We start from the raw sequence: 10971 nt of genomic DNA on the forward strand, positions 1-10971 counted from the left end.
CTCACAATTCCCTTCCTCCCTGTCCTTGACCCACCAAACTATTTTTCTTCAATCTTGTTACATTCCAGTAAAGAACATAACCATCTACCTAGTTGCTCAGGCCCCAGAAAAGGGAACTGCTCTTGATTCTTTCCTTTGTTTATCTTGCTTTACTTGTAGCCTATTAGGAAATCCATTTTATCCTGTTTCTAAAATATATTCTAAATCCATTTACTTTTCACTGTCTCTCTTACAATAACCTACCAAAGACCCACCATCTTCCTCGGACAGGACAATTGCAGTAACTTACTGATCTTGCCCTACTTATAATTCATTTTCTATATAGCCAAGTAATTTTTTTTTTTTTGAGATGGAGTTTCGTTCTTGTTACCCAGGCTGGAGTGCAATGGCACGATCTCGGCTCACCGCAACCTCTGCCTCCTGGGTTCAGGCAATTCTCCTGCCTCAGCCTCCTGAGTAGCTGGGATTACAGGCACGTGCCACCATGCCCAGCTATTTTTTTATATTTTTAGTAGAGACGGGGTTTCACCATGTTGACCAGGATGGTCTTGATCTCTTGACCTCGTGATCCACCCGCCTCGGCCTCCCAAAATGCTGGGATTACAGGCGTGAGCCACTAGCCGAGTAATATTTTTAAAATACAAATTGAATGATGCCCCTCCCCTACTTAAAACTATCCAAAGGCTCCCCATTGTGCTTGCAGAATCCAGTCCTCATCACAGTCCTCGTGATAGTCCTACAAGGACCTTCATGATCTTTCCAAGTCACTCTCTCTGACCTCTCCTATTCCAATGCTCCTACATCACTGGTGAAGCACTAGTTATTAGAACTTGCTTCAATGACAAACAGACCCTCTGCTGTCTAACATGGTAGCCACTAACCACATGTGGCCATTGCATACTTGAACCATGAGCTGAACTTTTGTATTTTATGTTATTCTAATTTAAATTTAATTTTAATACATTCACTTGGCTAGTATCCATAGTGATGGAGAATGCACCTCTTATACGTCAAGCCTCCTTTGTGCTCTTTATGCAGGTCAAATAGGAAACCTGCTCAGGACCTTGGTATCCAGAGATTTTCACATAGCTGCCCACTTCTACTCCACCGAGTCTAATCTCAAATGTTACTTTATTTTAGAAAGGGTTTTTTTTCCCAACAATCTTATCAAAAGCTTTTGGGACACCCCCATGTGCACATAAACACTTTCACTATCACATTGCCCTGTTTCATTGTATTTATAGCACTTATCACTATACAAAATGGTCCTGTTCATTTATTTGTTTTCTCACCTATCATTTATCTCTGTTTACTAGGGTGTTAGTGCCATGTGAACAAGGACCATGAATGTCTGTCTTATTTGCTGTGCACCTCCAATTACCAAAATAGTTCCTAGCACATGGTGGAAGCTTGTCTTAGTCTGTTTACTGTTGCTATGAAAGAATACCTGAGATTGGGGAATGCGTCACTGGGTGATTTCATCATGTGAACATCCCAGGGTATACTTACACAAACGAGATGTGTCACCTACTACACACCTCAGTCGTATGCTATAGCCCATTGCCTCTAGGCTACAAACCTACAGAGCATGTTACTGTACTAAGTACTGTGGGCATTTGTAACACAATGGTGAATATTCGTGTATCTAAACATAGAAAAGGCACAAAGTACCATATTTTAACCCTATGGGACCACTGTGGTGTACATCTGTCATTGGCCAAAACATTGTTGGCAGCGCACAGCTATATCACTACTTAAATTACTCATCTATTAGAGACATAGGTAAGTGTCAAAGTTTTGAAAACTTTGTATTGATTACGTGATGAAATGTGTGTAATCCATAGCAGTTTTCTGGTAGGCTTAGGGATAAAACCATGTAAACATGCATTTCGGGAATGAGTAAGCTGAGAAATCCAGACTTAGGAGATGCCTGAAGATGAGTGACTAAGATGTCACAGCTCACATTGTGATTTGTGACATAGTCTCCAACTATGTCGGTTAACAACAACAGGGGGTTAAGATTTAAAGAGTAAACATTTTGCCAAGGTAGACCTTATTAATACTTATTATTTCACATATAATCAGGGAAAAAATGCAGAAGCCTTGCCTTTTTAGATGCATCATCTGCCTTTTTTTTAAATGCTGCCACTCAAAATGCAGTGTCTGCCCAATGAAATGCTGATACACAGCCAAAGGCTTATCTGTTACTGACTTCACGAGCAAGTAACTCAGGTTTACAGCTGCTAATGATGGGCAGGCCATTCTATAATGTTAGAAATTAAGCATGATTTGCATTTTTAAACTAGAGTGTATTATTGAGAAAAACTGTGAAGGTTATTGACAGAAAGGAAAATATAAGCATAGCCTATTTCCTTTTTATATTTCAATACCACTGAATTTCAAAGTTAGCTTTACTTACCTGTAAATGTTATAATAACACCCAAGCTGCTACTTTTTGTATATGTGATAGAAGGATGCCAGGACAAAAATTTATATCTGGCACAGAAACATATAAATGTAATTCTCTTTTGCATGAAATCTACCAAGGTTTCTAAATATTAATGCATGAAATCTACCAAGGTTTCTAAATATTAATGCATGAAATCTACCAAGGTTTCTAAATATTAATGGAGTGTTTTAAGCTACCTTATCATTTTGGAGGAAATTCTAATAAGCAGTCAAATGTCTAAAACTAGGCAATTGATAGAAAGAAAAAACACAGGTAATTTACTAATTGAAAATGTACCCCAAGTAATTGAAACTACTGCTCTTTTCCATTATAACTATCTAAAGAGAAAGCACATTTAAAATTAGAATGGAATTTTAACATGAATTAAATAATCACTCATCTTTAAGTAAATATAATTAAAAATACGTCACTTGACTAGTTATCTTACTTATATTTACAATTCTCTTTTTTTGTGACTGTTTTGGATCTTACAGAATCTAGGGCTGTTTGTTACATCATCTCTCAAATTCTTTCCTCCCCTAAAGCTTTAGCCTCAAAAGGGCAATTTCATTTATGACTATGAAATGTCTGGTCGGCTTTCACACAATAGCTATGTTGTGAGAGTAGAGAAAAAGTATTACAGTATTTAAAAATAATTACCTGTGGAACCTGTAGAAAAGAAACAATCGTGTCTAGAAATACTTATTTACACTTAAAGACAGACTCAAATACAAAAGTCAAAATGCTTAATGTTTATTATCCGCACCCCCACCCGCTAACACAAAGTTCAGAAAAGAAGCATCATCTCAGACTGTCAGTATAATCCATTTCTTGTATTCAGTGACTGAGAAGGAAGTGCTCATACTAGTTAATCTGGGTTGTTCTCTGCCTGAAACTGTAAGGCATTTTTTTCATTCTACCAGAACCACAGAACGATGGTAACTTTCCACAGAAATGGCAAATTACCTACAGAGCTTAGGCTCAATGATTTCCTTTAGCCAAAATCTAGAAATAGGGCATTTTGAGCTCAGAAAGTGATACATGGAAGAGAGCAATGTGGTTCTCCCATTCCAAAATACAGGTAATAATGTGAGGCTTCTCTGGTAATGTCCGCTTTTCCTGACCGAATCTTTACATTGATTTTTTTTTGTTTTACTTCATGTTTGTTTTGTATTTTGCTTTCTAAAGATTCATCAATAGGAATTTTTAGTCCATTTACTAATGAGAACTAATTTGGTGTTATTGTTCTGATTTTGTTATTATAATTAATATAGTACATAAAAAATACAGATGACACATAAAAGTTCTGGAAGTTATGGGTGACAGATAACTTGGTTAAAAGGGGCCAGAGAAAGGTCTCAGATTACTCTAAATTAAAATAATTATCATCACTCACCATGTATGTTATTTCATTTCATACTTAAATATCAATTATTCAAGGGACAGACAAGCACAGAAGAAACCCTCAAAGTACAAGTCATTTCATTACTGTATATTAATGTCAGAGAGTTTTCTTAAATTTACTCATACAGGTTTATTTGAGAAAAAGGGATTTCTCATCTACAAATACATTTATATCCCAACAAGAAAGTTCCCCAAACAGGTATCTTGTTTTGCTACTTTATAAAATAAGAGTTCACAACAATTTTGAACCAATCTGTCTGAGTTTTCTCCCATAGAAATGGTAGTCATTCTACTAAAATTTCCATACATCTTCTTTCTTCTAGACCTTACGAAACAGCCAATAGTGCTACCCAACTGGAACAGGCTTGTAGAACACAGGGATGCATCCTTAGCCTTATAAAAATGCCTTGGGATTTTTAATGAGCAGAAGTGGTCAGGACCTCAATCATACATCCCATCCAGCAGATGGTTCTCCTGTAGCTCAGTGCTCCATAACCCAGGCTGAAGTTGGCTCCGTACCACCTTGGGATGGAAGAGGGCCACCTACTGAATCACCGCCACCACATCCTGCAGCATCCTCCATCCAAGTCTTCCCTGGGCCCACCCCTGCTGAACTTCCAAGGTCAGAAGAGATCACAGCTTTAGAGCATTTCATTACAAATTTTAATTTTCCAGTCTCTGGTTTTCATATTGCATTTCAAGATCAACATCCTTATTAGTAGTCGTACATTTTTTATTTTGAAATTTTATAACACCTTTTCCACTGGGAAATTCCAAACAGGCTACTGAACTTCATTACCACACAGGCAGAAATCCTCCTAACACCCTCTGAAGGAGGTGTTAAATGACAGAGAGAGAGAGAGCACACACCATCATCTACTCTCACAAAAGTCCAATCCTTAATAATTAATGAATGAACAGACATCTTGAGTCCAGTGGTCACTGGGAGTAATTGGCGTATATTTTCTCAGCTGCCTCTAAATGAAAATGGTAATATTTTAACCAATATATTTGGGCTGACAGCTAAGCTAAAATAAGGTCTCTCTTGCCCCCAAGCAGTAGAACTAAGCGAATCTGAACAGGCTACTCTCTGTTACCACTCGATTGTGGAAAACTCACATGTTGTGCTCAGTAACTGAGCATTTCAAGTCCTGCTCCCATTTACAATGTCTTTCTCTATCGTCGATTAAAAGATTGTGAAAACTGGGAGGACACAAGGTGACATTTGTTTTGTACCTTTTCTCTGTCCTCAATCCTTCCTTATGTAAAAACTTTTGGTGTTTAAATGGTAATATAAGAGAAGGTTACTTTCAGCCATAAAATCAAGAGTTCCGCTATCAAAATGAAATGACATGACATAAATGCATAGTTCGTGCTATAGCTTGGTGGCTGCCAGCCTCATATTAAATGCCCCCTTTTATAACAAATATTTTATAGTATCACTGAAGCAGATGCTGTCAGTTCCCTTTCATATCCCCTAGGCTGTACACACCAGTGACGTCCTATTGCTGGTCTCTGCTCAGGGACTTCTTGCTGCAAAGAGTACTTGGCTCACACACATTGTGGCAGTCCAGAAGATGCTAGCCTGACAGAATATAAAATGACCTCACACAGGTTCAGACAATTGGGGAGGAGAAGGTGGTTGGGGCAGATCTTCTACCTCGAACATAGTCAGTGTTTCACGATACCTAAAACTTTGGATGTTGCCTAAACATATTGGGCATCTCACGCCAGTAGACTAGCAAGTAAAGGAGCTACTAGAATGATTTTCATGAGCAGATAGGGTTGCTGCTACATAATGAAGATGGGGAAAGATAGGACTGAAACTCAGAGAATCCATGAAGCTGCCCTAATGTTGTTTGGATCTCTGTCCCCACCCAAATCTCATGTAAAACTGTAATCATCAGTGTTGGAGATGGGGCCTGGTAGGAGGTGATTAAACCATGGGGTCAGATCCTTCATACATGATTTATCACCATCTCCTTGGTGCTGTTCTCATGATAGCGTTCTCACGAGATCTGATTACTTAAAAGTGTGTATTACTCCCTCCCCACTGTTTCTCCTGCACCATTCATGTGAGACGCCTCACTCATCCTGTACCTTCTACCATGATTGGAAGATTCCCGAGGCCTCCCCAAAAGCAAAAGCTGTAAAACCACAAGACAGTTAAACCTGTCTTCTTTATAAATTATGCAGTCTCAAGTATTGCTTCAAAGCAATGTGAGAACAGATTAATACATACCCATTGGTGCTTCCATCCCAGGGGACAGCCTGGTAAGAAGAGGGCAAGTTAGAGTCCAGAACTTTCCTGGATCTAGGTTTGTGTTACCCAACTAGGCCAATGACTTAGGCCAGTAGGAGAGCTGGCTGAGAGTTAAGGTGAGGAGACTAGAGTGCGGGCAGAAGAGGAAATGGAGAATATCAACTATAACCTCAGGCCATCCGCAGTAACTAGACTTGTAGCTTATCCCACTGATTATCTTGTCTTTGTCTTAGAAACTGTGTGTGTGTGTGTGTGCACGTGTGTACACGTGTGCGTGTGTGTGTGTGTGAAATGGGTGGGGACTGGGTATCTCTTTGTAGAATGAGTAACAGAGCAGATTAACTTAAAGCAGGGCATGAATGAATCTGGAGGATCCAACAGACGGATTGCAGCAGATGATGGTAGTGCTCCCATAACCAGCCCTCACCTTCCCTGTAACTGCCTGCAACCCTTTCTGCAAACACCTGTGCCTCCCTGTCCAGACTCTTTCTTTAGCCACAGATGAATGAATACACAATCATATTGTAAACATTTTGTAACCCAGGCACAAAAGAACTTTTCTAACAAAGTCATTCGAAAATGAAAATGTTAACAACTTTGGGCGTTAGTGATGTTCCTTCACCAAGAGTGTCTTAGCAGAGGGTAGAAATTATTTAGTAAGATTTACCAGAGAGTCAATCAAGTGTGTTGGGAGGTAGAGCGTGGTCAAAGGCAACACAGAGAAGCACGCAGTAGATGAAAGAAAGAGGGTTCAAATAAAGGCATAAAGTGTTGATTAAATGCTAATCAAAGTCACATTCAATGAGCAGAGCACCCTAACACCCAAAATAAAGTCCAAGGAAGCTCCCAGACTCCAAATAATGCAAAACAGAGCGTAACGGTGCTTATGTAAGTCTGGAAAAGCTTTTACTTCTAAACCTGTGCTCCTTGTCTTGTACAGAAAAACAGTGCATATACACCTGTGTACCTGTACGCTTTAGATCCTCTCCGTGACCCACTAGTCTGCATAACCCTGCATATCACAATCTCCAACCAGTGGCTCCTTCCTCACTGATGTGCTCCATTCAATAACGTATTTTATCTACGGTCTCAAACGTTGATTCGATTGTTTAGGCTTCTGCACATTAATCACTTTGCTTCTCCCTGGCATGGCATTTTGCATACCAATTGGTAAGTAAGAGGCTCCCGTGGCACAACCCTGGGACCCCTCCATTTCCACAGATAACTTAGGCTTGCCTTTCTCTGAGCCCCAGAGAGGCCAGCCTAGATAATGACTGTTGAAAATGGCATTTGAAAATGCCATTTTCTAAACAAAAACCTTTATTTTTATGTTTTCAGAGTCACAGTAGTGGAAGGGTCTAAATATAGTACAGATTTAGTTATCTCTAGCTATATTTAGGCAAATTGGCCAGGATTATATTTTTGAAAGTCATAAGCAACTTCATGAGAATGGCAATAGCAGAATATGCTGGTTTTTTAACTTTTTAAAGCATTTAGTCAAAAAGGATCACCTCTACCTCTCAGGCATTATGTAAGTTGGAAAAGGAACTCATACTCAATAAGATTATTTATGAATTTGGGCTTGGACACATTGGAAGTTTGAGATGATGAAAGAAACAAAATGCATCACACAATTTGTCTTTTAGAAGAGCCCTCATGAGGTCAGGAGTTCAAGACCAAGCCTGGCTAACATGATGAAACCCCATCTCTACAAAAATACAAAAATTAGCCGGCATGATAGTAGGAGCCTGCAATCCCAGCTACTCAGGAGGCTGGGGCAGAAAAATAGCTTGAACCCCAGAGGCAGAGGTTGCAATAAGCCAAGGTCGTGCCATTGCACTCCAGCCTGGGCGAAGGAGCAGGACTCTGTTTCAAAAGAAAACAAAAAAAAAGAAGAACCATCAGGAAATCAACACCATAGTTTTTGGGGAAAAGGAAGGAGGCTGTAAGAGTCTAAACTAGTAAGTCAAATGGGAAAAAAAGAAACAAGTCTGTACAGTTTAATCTAATATGGAGAATGCATTTCTTCTGATCTCACCATAAGTACCATTGAACTGAAATAAAGATGAGGCTATCCTGTAATGCAGGGGGTGTCAACAGACAGAGTTGTAAGCAGAGCCACATGATAAGCAGGAGAGATAACGAAGGAAGACAGAAAGCAATACCATAAGATACTCCAGCAGCTATGGCGGTCGTTAGGAAATTTGTTCTTCACAGTTATCACTGTTTGGATTCGTGTTCTGTGATGGCAGCCCCGCATCCCTCCATCCGTGACTGCGGCCCCCATCCCTCCATCCGTGACTGCGGCCCCGCATCCCTCCATCCGTGACTGCGGCCCCGCATCCATCCATCCGTGACTGCGGCCCCGCATCCCTCCATCCGTGACTGCGGCCCCCATCCCTCCAACCGTGACTGCGGCCCCGCATCCCTCCATCCGTGACTGCGGCCCCGCATCCCTCCATCCGTGACTGCGGCCCCCATCCCTCCAACCGTGACTGCGGCCCCGCATCCCTCCATCCGTGACTGCGGCCCCCATCCCTCCAACCGTGACTGCGGCCCCGCATCCCTCCATCCGTGACTGCGGCCCCGCATCCCTCCATCCGTGACTGCGGCCCCCATCCCTCCATCCGTGACTGCGGCCCCGCATCCCTCCATCCGTGACTGCGGCCCCGCATCCCTCCATCCGTGACTGCGGCCCCGCATCCATCCATCCGTGACTGCGGCCCCGCCTCCCTCCATCCGTGACTGCGGCCCCGCCTCCCTCCATCCGTGACTGCGGCCCCGCATCCATCCATCCGTGACTGCGGCCCCCATCCCTCCATCCGTGACTGCGGCCCCGCATCCATCCATCCGTGACTGCGGCCCCGCCTCCCTCCATCCGTGACTGCGGCCCCGCATCCATCCATCCGTGACTGCGGCCCCCATCCCTCCATCCGTGACTGCGGCCCCGCATCCATCCATCCGTGACTGCGGCCCCGCATCCCTCCATCCGTGACTGCGGCCCCGCCTCCCTCCATCCGTGACTGCGGCCCCGCCTCCCTCCATCCGTGACTGCGGCCCCGCCTCCCTCCATCCGTGACTGCGGCCCCGCATCCCTCCATCCGTGACTGTGGCCCCGCATCCATCTATCTGTGATTGCGGCCCTGCATCCATCTATGCCCTGACTAATGTGTCCTTGGAAAATCAGACTGTGAATATGAACTTCACAAGGTATCCTTTGGCCCTTTTTCCACTTCCATGTTAATTATTAGTAGATTATCATATTTTTATATCCTGCCCCGGGTTAGTACCTTCTTCTGATGGAAGATATTGGGCAAAATATTACAGTAACTAGGCAAAAACTTAGAGCATACATCTAACTGCACAAATTGTAAACACTTCAAAGAAGAATAAAACATAACATAAAATGTTCAGATGTAGAAGTTGTCCTTTCATTTTAAAAATAACATGGACTAAAAATAGATATTTTTCTCAATAAATGTACAAAAATTCCCAAATTATACTTAGACACACTTATCTAAATAGGGATGGTAATTTGGTAGGTTCAGTTTATCTCTGTACTAAAGTAACTAAAAAACTATAGATTCCTAAAGAGCTATTACCCTAAAATGATTCGACTATTTCAGCTTGGCTAGAAATAAACTATTATCCATCTAAAATGTAAACTCACCAGTTCCCACTAAAACTTTATTTTTAATCACATTCATCCCATCTCAAATTGAGCCTTCTTCGGAAAGACAGTTAAAATATTGTAGAAGAAATGAACAATTCTTCACCTGAGTGTTTATTTCTCTGTCCTTGGACCATGGCCTGAATTTGGTGTGGGAAAGAGGCACAGTTCAGATTTTTCCACAGGCCTTCTTGACCTACACAAGTTGGCTTGCTATAAACCAAACCCCTGCAGCTTTCCTATCCTGGCAAAGCTAGGAAAGCCATAAATATTTTTTGGCAAAGTAGAACCCTAAAATAAGACAAGGTTTTTTATTTCAAGATCATATAATGTTGGTCAAAGTGGCATACTGAGGCAACTAGCTAAAACTTATTTGTAAAGCAAATATGTGGTGATATAGAAATATTTCTCACACTAATCCCTGTCAGCGACCTCGCTGAGGTTTTATAACACTAGGCTGTATGAGATGTGTTGTTTCGTATGGAGATTATAAACAACTCTGGATTCTGCTAGTTGAAAGGAAAAGGTGCTGATGTGCATTAGCCATTCAGAAACAGAGCTCCCACCCAGAGGGGCTTAAAGTATCAGAAACGTAAGAGCACTCCTTAGGCCAGTGGTTTCCAAACTATCGTGCATTTCAGAATCCACCAGAGGACTTGGCTAGGCTCAGCCCCAGAGTTTCTGACTCGCTAGGTCAAAGGTAAGCCTCAAAATGTGTGTTTCTCACAAATTCCCTGGTACTGCTAATTCTGCTGGCTCCAGGACCACACTTCAAGAACCACTGCATTAGACTGGCTCGGACATCACAGTAACCCTTCAGCAGAAGGAGAACCTCAAGTCCCGCCCCCTCAGTACTGCATTTTCCTGTATTGTTTACTTGTGCTAAATCCACGAAGTCATTTACTCAGTGAATATTTGGTATTCAGTTTGTGGAGAGTTAATCATTTGTGCCACCCACGTTTAGAATTTGAAAAGCTACTCACAAGTTAAAGTAAAGGGAGGGTCCCAAACCTGGGCTCCCATTGTTTTCCTCTTAGTATGTGATACCACGCGATAACTCAGCAAAAGTACAATATGAATATATAGAATACATAAAATAAGAGAGGCACTTTAATGACCCTCTTTATGAGAAAGTGTGATGGAGAATAAGCAAAGGATGCCTGGAATTTACATTACCTCATTTGC

The sequence above is a fragment of the Callithrix jacchus genome, chromosome 9, assembly GCF_049354715.1.
Source record: "Callithrix jacchus isolate 240 chromosome 9, calJac240_pri, whole genome shotgun sequence".
In the NCBI taxonomy this organism is placed as follows: Eukaryota; Metazoa; Chordata; class Mammalia; order Primates; family Cebidae; genus Callithrix; species Callithrix jacchus.